At 39.2% G+C, this 20507-nt stretch overlaps 1 long non-coding RNA gene across 2 annotated transcripts; it reads right to left on the bottom strand.

Annotated features, from left to right (window-relative positions):
• Nucleotides 1–488: 488 nt before the first annotated feature.
• LOC103097048 (uncharacterized) lies at nucleotides 489–18790 on the bottom strand. 2 transcript variants are annotated; one of them, XR_008914967.1, is made up of 5 exons: nucleotides 13234–18790; nucleotides 11500–11632; nucleotides 10638–10767; nucleotides 4488–4800; nucleotides 489–3562 (listed from the first exon to the last, which is right to left on the bottom strand). It is a non-coding gene; the product is annotated as an uncharacterized LOC103097048 (long non-coding RNA). The 2 variants fall into 2 exon arrangements; XR_008914966.1 differs by having other exon boundaries at nucleotides 11504–11632; nucleotides 13234–18786.
• Between the last annotated feature and the right edge of the window lie 1717 nt (nucleotides 18791–20507).

The raw sequence follows: 20507 nt of genomic DNA, 5'->3' as shown, positions 1-20507 counted from the left end.
GGAGAGTAATATGAAGTGATTAGAAAAATAAGAAGGAGCCATATGTAGAGGGCCTTAAATGCCAGACAAAGGTGAACTACCCAGACAGAGGTAGCCTGGACCTTCAAGACCCCTCATAGAGCAACTTTTTTGCTTTGCTCCAAGAATTGGTGGGGAGGGGCAGGGGGACCTTTCTTTGAATAATGAAGCTGATTTTTTTTTTCTGTAAGATTCCCATGACAGCCATCAGTTTGCTGGAAGTATGCTAGTCAGTTGGTCAATTAACAATTATTGAGCACCTACTATGTGGCAGGCACTGTACTAAAGGCTGGGAATACAAAGAAAAAAGCCCAGTAATTGCTCTTCTCAGGGATTCACAGTCTAATATTAGGGGAGTACAAAAGTAGAGTCATACATCAGAATTCTCATCCATTCGAAGAATAGAAGAGTTCTTTTTTTTTTTAATTTAAATTAATTTATTTAGTCAATTTAGAACATTATTTCTTGGTTACAAGAATCATATTTTTTTCCCTCCCTCCCCTCCCCTCACCCTTCCCGCAGCCCACAGGCAATTTCCACTGGGTATTACTTGTGTCCTTGATCAGAACCTATTTCCATGTTGTTGATGTTTGCACTAGGATGTTCATTTAGAGTCTACATCCCCAACCATATCCCTCTCGAGGCATGTAGTCAAGGAGTTGTTTTTCTTCTGTGTTTCTACTCTCACAGTTTTTCCTCTGAATGTGGATAGTGTTCTTTCTTGTAGATCCCTCCAGGTTGTTTAGGATCACTACATTGCAACTAATGGTGAAGTCTATTATATTTGATTGTGCCACACTGTATCAGTCTCTGTGTACAATGTTCTCCTGGTTCTGCTCCTCTCGCTCTGCATCACTTCCTGGAGGTCATTCCAGTTCACATGGAATCCCTTCAGTTCTTTGTTCCTTTGAGCACAATAGTATTCCATCACCAACATATACCACAATGTGTTCAGCCATTCCCCAATTGACGGGCATCCCCTCGTTTTCCAATTTTTGGCCACCACAAAGAGTGCAGCTATGAATATTCTTGTATAAGTCTTTTTCCTTATTGTCTCTTTGGGGTACAAACCCAGCAGTGCTATGGCTGGATCAAAGGACAGACAGTCTTTTATCGCCCTTTGGGCATAGTTCCAAATTGCCCTCCAGAATGGTTGGATCAATTCACAACTCCACCAGCTGTGCATTAATGTCCCAACTTTGCCACATCCCCTCCAGCATTCATTACTTTCTGTTGCTGTCATGTTAGTCAATCTGCTAGCTGTGAAGTGATACCTCAGAGTTGTTTTGATGAGAAGAGTTCTTTTTATACAGTGACAAATGGTTGGGGGAAAGGTCCTTTGGGGTCAGTCAACAAAAATTTCTTCCACAATTTTCCAAAATGATCTTTTAATTCGTTCAACTTTTTCTCCCAAAGTTCTTATTTCAAAATCTAAATATTCTTGGAAAGAATAACCTACATTTTATTTTTTACATTTCTTTGTTTTATTATTATGCACTTGGACAAACATCAATTAGAGTAACATATTTAGTTTTTAGCATTTTAATGTAAATTAGTCAGATGTAAGGGTCTTTCATACATTCATTTTTTTTTAATAAAAACTCTTACCTTCCATCTTAGAATCAACAGTGGGTATTGGATCTAAGGCAGAAGGATGCTAAGGACTACGAAATAGGGGTTAAATGACTTGCCCAGGGTCACACAGCTGAGAAGTATCTGAGGTCATATTTGAAAGATTTTTTTTATTTTTAAATTTTATTTTACCTTCCATCTTAGAATCAATACTGGGTTTTGGTTCTAAGGCAGAAGAGCGGTAAGGGCCAAGCACTGGGGGTTGTGACTTGCCTTGGGTCACACAGTTTAGAAGTGTCTGAGGCTTTATTTGAATCCAGGACCTTCTATCTCTAGGCTTGGCTGGCTCTCAATGCACTGAGCCACCTAGCTGCCCCCTCTTTCAAACATTCATTCAAAAACACATCCACTTTGTTCAAAGCACTCAACTAGATACTGGTAAAAGATTGGGCAGCAAAAGGGAAGCTAGTTGGCTCAGTGGATAGAGAGTCAGGTCTGGAGATGGAAAGTCCTGGGTTCAAATGTAGCATTAGACACTGCCTAGCTGGGTGACTGGACAAGTCATTTAAACCCAATTTCTCTCACTTTTACTGCTCTTCTGCCTTGGAACCAATATGTAGTATCAGGTCTAAGAAAAAATTAGGGAGCATATGAACACTGGAAGGCTGATTATGCATGGGATAAAGGGCACCAAAAGGGTAGGAAGAAAAAAAAAAAGGAAGTAGAACACCAAAGACTGACCTCATGGTTTTTTCTTCTGTCCCACACTGGTTGACCTTACCTAGCAGATAGTTGTTCCTCCTCTACATGAGTTGGCAGAATTGTTTTTTGATCAAATCTGCCCCCATGTTAACTCCACAATCAGTTGTTCAAAGTCTATTTATTAAGCACCAATTATTTATCTGGCACTATGTTAAAGGTGAGAAATGTTAAGAAATGTAAAAGATAGCCCATACTCTCAAGAAGCTCAAGATCTAATGGATAGTGGACATACAAAGGGAAAAATGAAGCAATTCTTGTCCTCAAGGAACTTGCATTCTAAAGAGGGAATAAAATCATGAATGACTGAGCAAATTCATGAATGAATGAAAAAGCATTTAATAAGCATTTATGCACATAGAAACATACAAATAACTCCAAATAGACAAGAGGTATACAAGATGAGGTCCTGGATTCCAATCTGATCTCAGATACCTCCTGGCTGTGTGACCCTGGTCAAGTCACTCAGCCCCAATCTCCTAGCCGTTATCATTCTTTTGCCCTAAAACTGATACTTATATAGATTCTAAGACAGAAGGTAAGGACTTAATTTTTTTAAATAAACAAGATAAATTGGAGATAATCAATAGAGGAAAGGTATTAACATTGAGGAGAGATTGGGAAAGGTCTCTGGGAGAAGATGGGATTTTAGCTAAGATTCAAGGAAAAGGAAATCTTTTTCATAAGTCTTTTCTTTCCGTTCTTTGCCAGCTCGAAGGGCATCACTTAGGCTTGCAAAATTTTCCTTTTATTATTCCAAATTCAACTGATCACCTCTTAAACTGTCTGCCTGCTCATCAACATTTTCTGAATGATTAGTGGATAATAATAATCTTGCCAGGGTGCTTTCTTGATGACATGAATATAATGCTTGATATAATTCCCTAAGAATTAGCTCAACTTATTCAGACATAGCAATTTTTTTTCCTTGTCCTTTCCTTGGACCAATGCCCTCTCCACCCGGATCAATTCCTGTTTGGCCTAGGGATGGGTTCACTGAGATCCATACTTGACTCGGCTAAAACAGAAAGGATTGTAAGGCAGAGGCTGGCTCTGCTCCCAGAGGAGGGAACAACTGTACCTTCCAACCAGTGTCTAAGGCAGGTGAAAAATGCAGTAGAAGAACAGGTTTAACCAGCATCCCAGGTGATATTTGGTCCATTCTTCTTGTTCTTTTGGCTGATGATAATTTCCCTCATCAAAAGTGGAAGTGCTAGATATGAACAGAAAAGACGTGAATGCAATGTAGCCAGCACATAGTCTTTGTAAAAAAATCTGGATAAGAGCTCAAGATAGAATTCAATTAGCAGCAACATAATAGAGACTCTTGAGGCAAATTGTCTATCACAAACTGTGCCCTGGTGATCAAACTAGAGGCTTGGGGAGTTGCAGGATTCACTTATTATGGGCATGGAGAGGACCATTTGTTGCACAGAAGAGAACAAAATCCATTGATACAGTTAAAATATGAAGATGACAATTGTGGCACCCAAACATTCATTGAATGCCCACTATACTTATATCTCTTTCCATAGTATTCATTTTTGTAGTAATCTTTTAAAACCCAAACCCCCAATCATATATCCATATAAACAGTTGATAAGTCATTTATTTGTTTTCCTTCTGTTTCTCCTCATTTGGAGTTTTCTTAGCAAAAATAATGGAGTGGTTTGCCATTTCCTTCTCCAGCTCATTTTTATAGATGAAAAAACTGAGGTACACAGGATGAAGTGACTTGCCCAGGTCACACAGCTAGTAAGTATTCAAGACCATATTTGAACTCATGCCTTCCTGACTCCAGGCTCAGTACTCTAGTCATGTTCTTTAGTACTAGACTACATGGCATTAATCAATCACTTGTTGGTATACTATGGTTGACTCATTCCAGATATTATTGAGATTTTCTTTCTTTACTGGTTTGTGAGTATCAAGTTCACTTGTTTTTCACTCCCTGGAACAATTAGTACCAACCAGGATGTGAACCATCTGTTCTCTGAGAACTGAACTCTAACCTCTCCCTCTCATAACAATGGAATTCACAAAGGACCTTTAGGAATATGCTGGCATGAAATTGTTTTGGGGATTAAAGAATTCATCTTTATGGGCTTAAAGTCCAGGCTCCTAATCCTTTGATTTACCTTTTCCTGTTGCTTCAGAGTTTTCTCTGCTTGATTTTTAAAAAATCATGATCTTCCGTTCTAATTTTCATCAGTAAATTATACCATCCAGTTCATATACTTGGTTGTATTAGCAAAGAAATAGTTCAAGTAGTTCTGCATAGACATTATATTTACAGGAACCAAAGGTGGGCTGATGCCAGTATGTCTTGTAGAATAGCCTTGAGTAGAGACAAAAGAGCCAAGTGCTCAATAAAGGAATGTTCACGAGAAGCTAGGATCCTTAAGCACACGGCATACTCTTCCTAGGACATTCTCCTGACATCAATGGAATCTGGAAAAGAAGCAGAGCCATTGGAGAAAGTAATTGTCTTATTTGTTATTCTACTGTTTTGTTCTAAAGTACACCAGTCTGAACTCTCTTGTTATTCTTTTACAAAGTCTTTTTCAAGTCCAAGAAAAGGAATATATTTAGGTATGCAATTCGTGGGTTCAAAAATTTTTACTCTACATCATCCTCTTTTTAAAGAAAAGTTGCTATAAAATGGCAGGATGTATCTTTTTTTAAAAAAGTCTTAATTGATGCCTTTATTTAATTTTTTTTACATTAGAGACATTTCTAGTTCTTCCTTCTCCTCTACCTTCAACCTCTTCAAAACTAAATCCTTGGGTAGAGCTAGGTGGCTCAGTGAATTGAGAGCCAAGTTTAGAGACAGAAAGTCTTGGGTTCAAACATGACCTCAGATACTTCCTAACTGTATGACTCTAGACACAACTACATAGTGTCAATTTCAAGGCAGAAGGCAAGGAGTTAAATTTTTTTTTAAATCCTGCTTTGCTTCTTTTTTGGGGGTAATATTTTATTTTTGCCCAATTACATGCAGAAAAATTTTAATATTTGTTTCTTACATTTTGGGTTCTAAATTCTCTGTTTCTTCTTCCCTCCTTTCCTCCCTGAGCTGGGAAGCAATTTAATGTAGGTTATATATGGGCTATCATGTGATACATATTTCCTTATTCATCATGCTGTAGAAGAAGCCATGTATCACTAAAAAAATTTCATGAAGAAAATAAAGGGGAAATTGTATGTTTCAATCTGCATTCAGACTCCATCAGTTCTTTCTCTGGCAATGGATAGCAGCTTTCATCACAAATCCTTTGGAGCTGTCTTGGATCATTGTTTTGCTGAGTCATTTATAGTTGATCATTTTACAGTATTGCTGTTACTCTGTACATTATTCTACTGGCTCTGCTCACTTCACTTTGCATCAGTTCATACAAATCTCCTGAATCCTTCGTTGTGACCAAGAAAAATGGATAAGTAGAATATCTGTTATAGTGGTTACACTGAATAGTGTATATGGCATTCTGCCCTGGTAGTCCCTTGCCTCTTCACTGAGAGGTATAGTTCATGATTTCTTTTCCAGAACCATTATTGAGTTTTAGCATGCATTGTTTTTGTGTGGTAGAGATTTGAAGGCACGGGCACCATTAGACTCAACACTCTACAATTAGCTCTCTATAATCTTAAGTGGACCAAATGAGTCAACTCCCAGGTTCTCCATAACACAAGTTACAATTTGAGAGCCAAAGACTTTGGAACAACCCATATGTCACCAAAATAACTCTCTTATCATTTTTTAACCCTTATTTTTCATCTTGAATTCAATACTAAGCAGTAAGGGTTAGGCAAAGGGAGTTAAGTGACTTTCCCAGGGTCACACAGCTAGAAAGTGTTTGAAGCCACATTTGAACCCAGGAACTCCCATCTCTAAGTCAGCTTTCAATCTACTGAGTCTTCTAACTTTCCCTCTCTTATCATTTGTGAGCAAAAGGAAGAAGACACATTTAGAATTAACAAATCATGTCTCAAAAATAAAATAAGGGGAAATCCCAGTGAAGGTTTGGAAGATCTAGAGATAACTTCTGGCTTGTGGGACTCAAGGAAAGCTTCATGACAGACAGCAGATGAACTGGACTTTGAAGAGTCTGACTTAAGGGGGAAGCACATATGTATTTTTATGAATGATCATTTCTGATTGGGTTTTAATGTCAGGAATTTGTGGTACACTGGGACAGGCGCTGGTTCTAGAGTCAATAGACTCCTAAGTACAATGTTTGAATCCTAATTTCACTGCTTTACCATTTATATGACTATGGATAAGTCATTAGCCTCTGAGTCACTTTCCTCACTTATAAAATTAAGGTGTTTGACTCTAGGATCTCCAAGGTCTCTTCCAGCCCAAGTCTATAATCTAAGAACCTTAGGAACTTTCAGTAAAAAACACTTACAGTGGTGATTGTCATATAGTAATAGCTTAATAAATGCCAACTGACTGATAGAGGCATAAAAGAGAATCATCCAAATTCTCTTTGGAGTAGGGGTGACAACTGACAGGCAGCAGTTTGAACTCTGGGTATAATCTTGTCAAGTTTGTCAACACCAATTAAGGTGGTGTCAACCAATCAGCAAATTGGGTAGAGGGTAAAGAATCGGGCGCATTGGTACTGTGGGCTGACAGTTGTATTTGGAAGTGTGAGTCGTAAGGCACCCTCTCATTCTGTCCTGTTGTATTATGAACGCCAGGATGGTTGACTCATCTGTACCATTTGAGAGGATGGAGGACTGTACTAATTAATTCAACAATATCAATGTGAGAATCCGTCGGTGACTTTCTTGACGGTAATTACCCAAGACAATAATATTTTGGAGCATGAGAAAATTCTTTCTTCCCTGAAGCATAATTCTCCACCAATGGAAAAATAGCAACCAGGGTGTGACTTTCTGATAGGAATGCTTATAAATAAATCCCATTTCATCACCTTAGGGTTTTTCTTGTCTAATGTCTAATCTAAAATAAACTAATCGAAGATTTATTTAATTTAAATATATTCTGCCTACACTAGAAAGTATGTATTGATTTTTAATGGATTTTGGAGGCCATTTGCCTAACCTGGCCAAAAGGGAGGTAGAAAAAATAAAAGTAACTGTACTTTGGAATTGCTTCTATGTGATATGGCCTCAGTTTTCTGTTGCTTTAGCAGAACACAAAAATCACCTGGATGAATATGCATGCAATAGAGTCGATAATGTGTAGGACTTGGATTCATGAAGATCTTGATTTAAATCCTGCCATTGATGCATTTTAGTTATAGACCTCTTGGGTCTTGGTTTCCTTCTTGGTAAATTGGGATGAGAGTATAGTGTAGAATCTGGAGGGTTGTCCCTGAGCTCAGCGCCTGTCTCTAACACATATTAGCTGCATGACTATGAGCAATGTGTGAGTTTTTGTTTGTTTGTTTGTATTTAAACCCTTACCTTCTGTCTTAGAATCAATACTAGGTTCTGGTTCCAAAGCAGAAGAGCAGTAAGGACTGGGCAATGAGGATTAAGTGATTTATCCAGGGTCACACAGTGAGGAAGTATTTGAGGTCTGTTGAATCCCAAAACCTTCTGTCTCCAGGTCTCTCTAATCCACTGAGCCTTTTTTGGTTTTGTTTTGAGCAATTTGTATAATATTGCAGGGGTCCAGGCAATATTCCAAAATCCAGATTTGTAATCAAATGTTGGTTCTGCCACTTTAATCAGTATTTGACCATGGCATGTCATTTAACTTCTCTGGGCCTCAGTTTCCTCATGTTGTGGCTCTTAAATGATCTCTGAAGTCACTCCCAGCTCAGCAATAATGAATTTTGCCATCTTAAGTTACAAGTAAATTGCTGCTCTGTATCAGTGGAGAAAGTTTCCATGTTGGGAATTCCTTATACCAATGAAATTGCAGGTTAAGAACAGAGAACAATGGTGATAAGAATCCCATCAGGGGGCAGCTGGGTAGCTCACTGGACTGAGAGCCAGGCCCAGAGAAGGGAGCTCCTGGGTTCAAATTTGACCTCAGACACTTCCTAGCTGTGTGACCCTGGGAAAGTCATTTGACAGCATTGATTCCAAGACAGAAGGTAGAGCTTATTAAAAAAAAAAAAAGAATCCCAGCAGTCTCTACCTCAAAACATCATTGTGAGGCTCAAATGGGGTATCTACATAAAATGCTTTGCAAACTTTAAAGCACCATATAAATGTCAATGATTATTATTACAAAGTTCTTGGTAATCCTTGAAGTGCCTATATATTTACAAAATTATTATTGTTACTAGTACTAAATAAATATTTGTGGAATGTTGAATAAAGGACTGACTGTTTTCCTTCACTTTCCTCAACCCCAACCAGTATGGTAGAATAAAATTTCCAGCAATGCCATGTTCATTTTGTTTTTTGTTCCAGTTCCAAGCTCAAATATCCTTAGTTAACCTGTGGAATTTTACATGACTGGAATCAGATGATAATAATTATAATTCATGTTTATATTGAACCTGAAGGTTTACAGAGCGATTCACTCCTAATGACTGTATGAAGTAGAGTCAGTATTATTCTGTCCATTTGGCAGATGAAGAAATCATGTCTCAGAGAGAAATGAAGTGAGTTACTATCCAGTCCATGAAAGAGCAGTCTCTTGGATTTTGTTGAATCCAAGTCCAATCCCAGTGCTTTCTCCACCATATCACACTGTCTCATAGATGAACATCAAAGGGAAAGTTATCCTTGGCTTACAGGTCCACATTCCTAAATGCCAATCTGATGGGACATCTCCTGTGTTCATTGGCTAGAGTAAAACCACATGATGCTCTCCAGCGGGCACTCCCATTTTGGCAGGTGGTCAAGGTATTCCAAGTTATCTAGTTATCTTGGAGATGATAACAGTGTTGTTATAAAGAGATGATGAACCCTGCTGGCAAATATGCAGAGTAGGAATATAGTGTCATTAAACATGCCCCTGCAATGACATCCAGCTTGAATGAACAGCATCTGGGAGAGATATAATTTTGAATTTAACCTGAAGAGCATCAGGGTGTCAGTACCAAATTCTTTAATTGCCTAATTGACATGCCTGGAAATCTCTCCTGTCTCCATTCTAACTACTGACCTCCCTGGCTTCCTTTACATCCCAACTAAAATCCATCTTTGTACAGGAACCTTTTCCTAATCCCTCTTACTCTATTAATGATTTCTCATTTATTCAGTATGGGGCTGGTGCTGCATAGATTTGTTTATATGTTGGATGTGTAATTGGATTGTAAATTCCCTAAGGGCAAGGACTGTCTTTTACCTCTCCTTGTATCCAGCAATGCTTAGCACAATGCCTGACAATTAGGAAACATTTATTGAATTGAATTGAAAATGCCTATGGATGCCTACTACATAGGCAATTGTGTGTTAAATGCATAAATCAAAAGATGTTGAGAGAGATTTTATTTTATTTACAGCAGGTAAGCATTCAGGTACCAATTATGCATCATAGTAAGGGGTGTCTGAAAATTGGTGGCTTAGAAGCACTGCACTTTTAAAACAGCACCGAGACTTTGGGGACACTGTGTGTAACACCATGTTCAGGGAACTTATGCAATTGGGTAAAAATCCAGAAGAAAATGTGATTTATCACTTGTTTATGTGGGTATGTGATTTAGGGTTTTGGTTTTAAAGGATCCATCTTTTACAGAAATGAATAATATGGAAATGGGTTTGAGTGATAATATATATATATATGTATATATGTATATATGTATATATATGTATGTATGTATAACCCAATGGAATTGCTTGTCAACTCCAGGAGTGGGGAGGGATGAGAGGAGGGAGAAAACATTAATCATGTAACCATAGACAAATTTTTTTTAAATTAAAAAAAAAGCAACTGGGGGCTAGGTTGCTCAGTAGCTAGAGAGCCAGGTTTGGAGATGGGATGACCAGGGTTCAAATATGATCACAAACACTTCTAGTTATATGACCCTGGGCAAGTCACTTAACCCCTCTTGTCTAGGCCTTACTGTTCTTCTGCCTTGGAACTGATACTTAGTATCAAATTTAAGACAGAAGGTGAGGATTTAACCAGAAAAGGAAAGAAAAAGAAAAGCAACTGATCCTTTCCTCAAGGCACTTTACACATGGCTACCATTCCAAGGTAGGATCAAAGATTCAGATAGAGAGGTGATCTAAGAGGACAGTTTATCCAGCTTCCTTATTTCCCATGTAGCCTCTGTCTAGGAGGGTTTGTACTCATGTTTGAAGGTAAAAAGGAAAGGAAAGGGTTCCTCCCTTGGAAGGCAGACATTACTGACCTGATCCAGGCACTCTTTTTCTTTTCCCATTAGGCATGACCTATTCTCAAATCATCACCCTCAACCCCACCCCTATGGAGGGATGTCTCTTCAAGTCTGTGTGTGTCTGAGGGCAGGAAGAGGACAGGTGCTAAGGGAAAAAGGAGAAGGCATTAAGACCCACTGCTAGCAATGTTGATTGATTTCCTTTTACCTATGGCTCAAAATCCCAGATCCCAGCTTTACCCACTTTGGGGCATTTATTAAACTTAATAAATCAATATTATTTTTTTCATATAAGTCCTAAGTTCCCAACTGATATTGCCTTATACTAAGGTAGTCACTTCTGTCTTCTGCACCTCCTTGTTTACAAATAATGAAACACACAAATCAAAAAAAGTTATGATCCATTATATTTTATTTATAGTAAGCGAGTGTTAAAGTACCAATTAAATCAGGAATTATGGACAAACTTAAAGGATAGAGAATCCAAATGAGACATTGGCTCCATGGGACAGGAAGGGAGTGGGGAGAGGCACTGTCTGCATGAATCTTTCCTTAGTGATAGGGCTTGCCTCTCTCTGGGACCTCAGCTTGTCCCATCTGGCCTTGGTGGTTGATGGCGACAGAACTGTTTCGTTTTCTCACCGTCACACACAAGCCAGCTTCCCCATTTTACCCTCACTCTTAAGTGCCTACACCCTTGCTTCTTGCTCTTGTTTCACCAACTCCAATCAAACCAAGGGCTCAGCCCCGTTCTTCCCATGGTTAGACCCGTGTGGAGACAACAGCATCCATGGCCATGATGTCATGTCCCACCTCCCTCTTCTCTATTGTCACCCTGGTATTATAGAGAAGCCTGGTATAATCTTTGTGCACTCACTCACTTCTGGATCCTGATGAGATATTTAGCCAGCTCCACCTCCTCCCTCATTCCCTTTAAGGAGGAGAGGCATAAAAGACTTATACACTTCCATCTCGAAACAGCAGAACTTTTGTTCCCAAATGTATTTGTCCTTGGTGGAGAGGATAAAAAAGGACTAGTATAGTTGAGGAAACTAAAATCAAGAGGGGAAGGAAGGAAAGGAAACAAGAATTTCTGAAGCACTTACTGTGCTATTGAGCCTCCTAAAAACCCTGGGAGATAAGCCCTATTATTGCCCCCATTTTACAGTTGAGAAAACTGAGGCAGACAGATAAAGTGACTGGAGGGACATAGGGTGTTGCATAACTGGTAAATGTCAATGTCTGGGGTTTGAGCATTGGTCTTTTTAACTCTAAGCTCATCCTTTGTGCTACCTTGTTACTTAGGGTCACACAGCTAATTGGGAAAATCCAATATTCTAATCCAAGGTATCTGATTCCAAACCCAGGATTCTTTCTATTGTAGTATTGTCTACTGGGAAAATTTAAGGGAGATTACTTATTGGCAGTTCTAGGCTGTTCAATGAATAGAGCACAGAGCCTGGAGTTAGGAATACTCTTCTTCCTGAATTCAAATCTGGCCTTAGATTCTTACTGGTTATATGACCCTGAGCAAGTCACTTACCCCTGTTTGCCTCAGTTTCTTCATTTGTAAAATGATCTGGAGAAGGAAATGGCAAATCACTTCAGTGTCTTTGCTAAGAAAACCCCATAATGGGGCCAGGCAGACACAATTGAAAGAACTGAAAAATCAAAATGTCTAGGTCAATTGATCATTTGTTGATTTATTCAATCAACCAGACAATATGGATTTAGCGCATCTAGGTACCCAACACTATTAAACTGAAAAGACTGGCCAAGATATTAATTTCACATGGGAATTTTTTTCTTTTAATAGAAAATTGTTATAGGCACTTAATTTCCTCAATGAATGATAAAAAGAAAGAATCTTGGGAGATGTCCTGGTTGGAATTCCACCTCATCCTGACCAGAATTACTAGGCTGATATCTAGAAACTGAAACTGAAATAACAGGTTGCTAGGCAAGGGATGGGAAGTGGGTCTATTCAGGGTTGGAAGTTTGTTAACCCCTTGTCCTCTCAGAAGGGGTATGCCTGAGCCAGCTGGAACTGGATGTGAGAGAGCTGAATGTTAAAATTTCATCATGAGCATTTATATCTTGGAAGTCAGCAAATGATCCAAATCAGGGCTCCGTTTATTGTTCTGTTGATTGTTTAGACTCAGAGAAAATGTTAATAATGCAAATTAAAGTTAAAAGTGTGTTGTAGAGGGGCAGCTAGGTAGCACAGTGGATAGAGAACTAGGCCTGGAGAGGGGAGTCCTGGGTTCAAATTTGACCTCAGACCCTTCCCATCTGTGTGACCCTGGGCAAGTCACTTAGCCCCAACTGCCTAGTCTTTGTCACAATTCTGTCTTAGAACTGATAGTAGGACAGAAGATAAGGATTTTTTAAAAGAGTGTGTTGTAGGCATACTTTTTTTTCCCCACAGAGTCAATTGATAAACACTTACCAGCATACCATTGACTAAGAACTTTCTAAATGATTGTCAAAAGAGAGGGCTCTTAAGACATTTCTGAAACTATTCAATGAACCTTCTATTTAGTACATGAATATATCTATATATTTGTGAACCCAAGATAAACACTTTAATATTGATTTCCAAATAGCCTACCTTGTATTTCAGGGCCAATGCAGACATTTAAAACAAGTTGAGACCATACCAAATATCCCTAAAATGAAAAAGAAGAAAATAATTCCCAGAAGAATATAAACTCTACAAGGGCAGGAATTATATATATTTTTTCACTTTTATATCTCCAGGGCCTCGAACAGTGCCCAGGACATCTTAGGTGTTTAATAAATACCTGGAATGAGGAAGACTGCTCTTCCTGAGTTCAAATTTGGCCATGGCCATGTATTAGTTGTGTGACCTTGGGCAAGTTATTTATCCCTGTCAGTCTCAGTTACCTCATCAGAAAAATGAGCTGGAGGAAATGGCAAACCACTCCAGTGTGTCTTGGCCAAGAAAATCCCAAATGGGATTACAAAAAGTTGGATTTGACTAAAACAACTTGCAAGTTTTACAAAAATGAAATGACAACTGAGAAATTATCATAAAGTATAGATCCCCTACCGTCAAACTGGAAATATAGTCTTCTTTCTGCATATATGTAGCTCCTAAGGAGAGTGGGCTCAAATTTAAAGTGTTTAGTAGGGAGTAGTGATATGGCTTGGTGGATAGAGAGCCTGGCCTAAAGATGGGAAGTCTTGGGTTCAAATATGACCTCAGACACTTCCTAGATGTGTGACCCTGGGCAAGTTACTTAATTCTCCATTGTCTAGCCCTTGCTGCTCTTCTACTTTAGAACTAAGCTTCTGGGAAAGAGAATTCAAGATTGTTTACTTGAACTTACTTTTGCATGCTTACTCCATTCTGGCCCCACAGTTATTAAAAGATTTTTTATCCTCACACAGCATATCTGTAGGAAATAGTCATAAGATATCTGTACACGCAGTGAAGGGGGAGAAGAGACTCTCTATTATTTATGCCCACAAGCAGGCATCATAGTATTGATTCTAAAATGGAAGATGAGTTTAAAATAAATTAAGAAAACAAAGAAATAAAAGTGTTTGGTATAAAATCTTTCCTGACACCCAACCCAGGGTGTGCGTAAGCATGCTTCTTGGCTCTGGGAGTCTGCTTCCTTTTTAGAGACCTCATCAAGTTCATTTCTGCATATGGTGTAGCTGATGGAAAGGACTAGCACCTCTGGGGTAAGGGCTTGATGAGCCCTTTTCAGGGCTGCTCTTTCACCTTTGGTGTCCACCTCTTACCCAGCTCTCACTTGTGGCTCCAAGAACCTGTGACATACTGTGACCACAGCCCTAGTAAAACCATCTCAGCAGATTGGCTAAACCAGGTTGAGGGGGATGAGAAAAATTTGTTTCAATGACCATGAAGGCAGCTGATGCAGGTGTCATGGAGAACTTAGAGCTTGGTCAGACATCAAGTGTTAAAAGATAATTTAGACCAGTGACTGGGATTTTACTTAACTCGGGGTAGGGCGAATGATCTTCTCCAATGCAGAGAGCTAAATGGCTTCTCTCTGTCCAAGGCCAGTAGATAACCAATATGATTCCACTTAAATGATAACAGGGTTTTATTATAAATTATTGATTGGGATAGGGTAAGGTGGACTGAGGGGTTTCCCTAATACTGATTGAATCTACCTTTGTCCTGTCATCTGACTTTGCATAAAGTCACTTCTGTCCTCAGCAAAGCTGAGGCTATGCTATCTTCCTCCCTGTCTAATTCTCCCTGTCTAATCTGAACTAACCTAGACTAAGCCCACGTAGAATATAGTTTGTAGAGAAAGTTGCAGATTATAACAGAATCAGGTGTTGGGTGTGACCTAGTCCACCTTGATGAGGCCAAAGCCGAACAAGGCAAACTGAGTGGTTTAGGTCACAGTTGCTTGAAATGCCTGCTTGAGACTTCTTCAGATGTAGTATCAGAGTATAGGATCAAAAAGATATTCAGGAACTGGCTGGTTTCTCTTAGGAACAGGTTGGAGGTCAATAGGTGGAAAGAGCTGAATTTTGGAGAACCTTTCTTCTCTAGAGTCTCAACCCAACTCCCTGATGGCAGTTACTTTCCTCAGAATTCTCACCCCCAGATTCTGAGGGCTTCTCCTCCATTTCCTGGTTCCCTTCATTCCATCAACTCTGTCTCTTTACTCCAGTTCGTTATTTCCTTCCAAAATTCCCCTTAATACAAGGACTCCAAGGTTATTCACTGCATCCTGGGTCATCGCCAGTGGTCTTGATTTTGGGTCCTGCCATTGGTCTTGGATGACTTGGATGACTTGGGAAGAGAGAGTGAGCTTGATGACTTTGTGCTTCATTTAAATCCAACTCATGAGAAAGTCAAGACATCACTAGTAATGTCATCGGTCCTCTTGGAAAACTAAGGACAAACAATAGCCAATGGATATTTTGCTCCTTTTTTCAACTGGTCTTGGCTGCCAAGTAGATTCATTGCTGGATTGAATTGAACAGATTGGTCCTCAGGGTTATTATACTGTCTCTTTCTCATTGGACTCAGCTACAACTGCCATCAGTCAACTGAATATGGTGTTGGTGGGACACTGGATAGCTTCGAAGGATCTCTTGATCTTACTGGTCAGTTGGATGCTTTTATCTAAAAAAAACTCACTTATCCCTGAATAAAAAAGGATAAACACAAAAGAGATCAAAGAAATGTGGGTACCATAGATACATGCTATGTAGGTGGGAGATAGAACAATTTGCTCTCATCTTTAGTAGCAGCATACAGAAATCTTCCTCACTCAAAAAACTTCCAGGAAAAAGAACCCAAGATGATTTACTTGAACCTACTTATGCATGCATATTCCATTCTGGCCCAATAACCAATTAAAAGAATTTTTATCCTCATGTAGTAAGCCTTCAGGAAACAGTCATAGGATATCTGCCCATGCTCTGAAGTGGGAGAAGAACCCCACTATTTTTTATGCCCCCAAGCAGGCTCATTAAGCTCCAGGTGGATTGGAACCAGACAGGACATCTTGCTCATTCTCTAAGGATTGGGTCATCATCTACGATACCATGCCTTGGTCAGGATTTTTCTGCACTTAAAAAAAAAAAAAGCAATGTCCTTTCATTCATTATTTTAAAAAATTGTTGTGTAACATAAGAAACCATTGCAAATTATATTTGAGACATCTACCACCCTAGAGGGTGTAATATGACCAACCATTATCCATTCCTTGCCCTGCCCAGAATGATTATGAAAGGATTTTCACCTTGTCAGAGAGCTCAAAAGTTGTGGTATCCCACTAAGGGTGTGTTGCTAGTCTCTAGGTTTAGTGACGTGGAGAGAACTCTTTAATTCTGATAGCAAAATCCACCAGAGTCATAAAACGTCATCCTAGAGGGCATTGCCAGCAGGCTCAAGAGGACCTACCTGTCCATTATTGTTCTTCTCATAGTATGAAATATAGGTCAACAAGGTTAGGCTTGACTAACAGGATTCATGTTCAATCCTGCCAGTTACAATGCAAGATGCTGTGACATACAGGGTGAAATTTATAGGTCTTAGCAACAGAAACGTGAAATTTATAGGTCTTAGCAACAGAAACGGCACCCCGCATCTTTGGAGCCAGCTGGAGTATATTCCAAGGGCCATATAAAGCTTCAAAAAGAAGCAGGAGAAGGATCCAATTGAATCATCATCTCTTGTCCTGATGCCAAGAGTGTTTCAGAATGAAAACACATTTGTGCCCAAAGTGGCCAAATCCTCAGCCCTAATTAATCTGAGGGGGAGGGAATTCTATGGAGTAAGTATTTTAAGGCATGGACTATCCCTGTGTTCTCCCTCTGAGCCACAAGATGAAGTAACTTTGCCCCCACGACCTCCATTGTCCTCGTGAATGTATGGAAGGCCAAAACTGGGCATGGCTAATTCTTCTTGCCATCTCCAGGCGTTTGGCCTGAAGAAGTAACAGTGTGGTAACAAACAGTCATCTCGAAGTAGACAATGTGGCTTTCATAGATAGGCACTGACTGCCTTCCTCGTGAGGCTCATTAACAGGCATTTGCTTTATCCTTCCTCATTCACCATTGGAGGTTTTCTTTCTAATTATGGGTCCAAACTCGTGAGAAGTAGCCCAAACTTCTTGTTACTTCATATTTTGTAATTCTCAGCTACACACATATAGATACATATCCTGCTCAATTTTTGAATGGAAGAGCCTTTTACTTAGAGATGGAAGAAACTTCAGAGGTCATCTAGTCCAATCCCCTGTTTTTACATTCAAGGAAACAGAGACCCAAAGAGGTTATGTGCCTCCTTCTAGGCCACACATATCTTTAACAAAGCTGGGATTTGAATGTAGGTTCTCTTACTCCAGATCCGATGCTCTTTCTGGTCTCTTTATCTCCATAAAGATTTCTAGGATGTCATATAAATCTCATCATTAATATCTTCTCTCAGAGATAATTTACAACTTATACTGTGTACTTCAATATTATCCTATATATCCGTTAGATTGTAACTTACTTGAGGGCAGGGACTCTTTTGCCCTTTTTTTTTGTATCTATTACTTAGCACAGTGACTGGCACCTAGTAGACGATTAATATATAATCAATACATATTTGTTCGTCATTTGTACATGACCATTTGTATGTTGCTTTGGTCTTTGAGGGTGAGCTCTCTGAGGGCAGGGAATGTCTTGTATCTCTAGTGCTCAGCACAGTACCTGGTGTATGGTAGATATTTAATAAAGATTTAGTGACTTGATTTATTTAGACAACCCAGGTAGGATCTTTGTCACTGTTACTATTCCACTGACTGGGGATGTGAGGGGGGAGAAGCAGTTTAACATGGTGAGAAGGCACTCTCTCAAGGTCGAAGAAGAAGTCTTTCTGACTGGAGGTCTCGTGCTCAGACCACAGCTCTTCACCACCAGACCACACTTCCCTAAATAAATAAATACTTCTGCATGTTGTGCAGACTGTGCGCAGAGACATTTACGTAGGAGGTGAGGATAGCAGCCTTTCACTTAATGTAGCAACACTAAGCTAAAAAATATTTACTGACTTCACTTAACATCTCCTGAGAAAGCCTTTTGAATCAACAGTTCGATTTTGTATGTTAGCTTTAATTTAAACACCACTGAGGTATGGAAAAAAAAACGAGTTATATACTTAGTTGGAAATGAGTAAAAGCAAGTAAGGTTTCTATTTGAGGTTGTTTGTTTTTTTTTAACCCTTACTTTCCATCCTAGAATTAATACTAAGAATTCGTTCCAAGGCAGAAGAGCAGTAAGGGGTAGGGGAGTAGGGTTAAGTGAGTTGCCCCGAGTCACATGGCTTGGAGGTGTCTGAGGTGAGACTTGATCCCTGAATCCCCTGTCTCTAGGCCTGGCTCTCTATCCATTGAGCCACCTTGCTGTCCTTCTATTTGAGTTTTAAAAAGATGAATTCCATTTCCCAATGTCCAAGAAATATAATGATATCATGTAGTAGATGGAATTTAGGTCTTGGTTTCATGAACACCTTGCTTGAAAACCCCTCCTCATGGTCGATTGCTTGACAGTTTTGAGCTGCAACAGTATTAAAGCTAATCAGGTATCCTTACTGAGCCTGAAAAATTGAGTATGTTAAAGCTTCCAAGAAGTAATATTGGTATCAGGCCTTGATAAGTTGGTGTACTCCCAGCCTTGGAAAGAGGAGATCTCATCTCAAAAATAAAATAAAGGTAAAATTATGACTCAGACATGCTGGCAGCTCACTTAAGCATTCTGCCTCAGTTTCTTCATCTGTAAAAAATGGACAGTAATACTTGTAGCACTATCACTAGGTTGTTGTGAGGATTGTGATAAGATTTCTGGTGTCATTATTATTTTTTATGAATATACATACATAATTACATTATTACTTTTGGTTTACTATGTACAATATCCCAGGAAAGTGCCACATACTTTATTCATGTACTTGAAGAGTCTATGCTTGAGCGTAAAACCATACTTATATCACATACTAAATAAATGTGAAAGATTCTATAATAAAATGAATTTTCATTTAAAAAAGATATTCCTCCTCTACCTTTGCTTAAGTCCTATTGTGATGCCCTATTATGATATGGAAGTGACCCTGAGATATTCTAACAAAAAATCTGTGGCAAGTCCTACTAAATTGAAATAAAGGTTTAAAAGCAGGAATGCAGCCAAGCTGGAAAAACACTTGCCCCCTGGGTAGAGTTTCATTTTGTGCCTGGTTTCCCCTCCCCTCCATTTGCATGGATTGTGAAAAGAATTTTGGGAACTCTGAGAGATCTTCAAACTCCAAACTTGGCAGGTTGATGGTAGGGCCAACCTCTAATGCTAATGCTGACAAGCTACAAGGAACCACAAGGAATTTCTAACCCCAAGTCAGACAAAAACTTCTGATAGAAACCCTGCTCTAAATGAATATGAAAACAAGATTAAACAAATAGATAAGTCTGTGAATACTATTTAGCTGGGATTACACCTTGCCCTGAAAATCTCAGCACCAAAGATGAGAACTGTTTTGTTGGAGATGAAGTGCCGATTATAGTCTGGGGTTCGAGAAGTGACCAATTCTCAGCATGGAAGGAAAAACCTCTGAGAGGTCTTGCTTCTCTTTCTCTCTCTGTCTCTCTCTGTGTCTCTGTCTCTGACTCTCTGTCTCTCTGTCTCTATCTCTGGCTCTGTGTCTGTCTCTGTGTCTCTGTGTCTGTGTGTGTCTCTTTCTGTCTGTCTCTTTGTCTCTGTTTCTGTCTCTGTCTCCTTTGTTTTAAGGGGGTAGCTTTTAGGAAAAGGAGAATATGGAGGGATATATTTGGAAATGCAGTCTATGTCACAACTAAATATATCAATAACACTTAAAAGAAACCCAACAACAGTACACCCAAAGAGACAGTTTTCTTTGCTCTACCTGGAGAGAGGGGGACGGATTTCATAAGCTTTTCATATCTCTTCCACCTCTAATTTTGATGTAATAGAGCATTGGAGAGAGCAGACATAAGAGAAGCTAAAGATTCTTTTTTTCACCATCTCCTTTGAAAATAATGGAAAAAGAGGAAGAGAATGCACAAATTCTTGAGATGACACAGTTCGTATCCAGTGTTGATTCTAGAGGCCTTCAAGGGGAATTGAATGAAAATATTACCCATTTTTCTCTTAACTATCTGAAAGACCCAGCTGGGAATCAAAAGGGAGGTCAGACTCAAGGAATTTGGAACATTGACCTAATTTTTCCAGATCTGATAAAGAAAGGGAGTGAAGGATGACGGGAAAAGAGCACTGCTTTTTATTATAGATTTATCTGTTTTCATAACACTTATCTTTTTAGCGGACCAAGGGCAGTAAAATGCCAAGAAGTCGAGAAGATGGGATTAGAGA

Source organism: Monodelphis domestica, chromosome 1, assembly GCF_027887165.1.
Source record: "Monodelphis domestica isolate mMonDom1 chromosome 1, mMonDom1.pri, whole genome shotgun sequence".
Classification (NCBI taxonomy): Eukaryota; Metazoa; Chordata; class Mammalia; order Didelphimorphia; family Didelphidae; genus Monodelphis; species Monodelphis domestica.
Note: the sequence above shows the minus strand (reverse complement) of the source record. Positions and strands in the feature narration are given on the sequence as shown.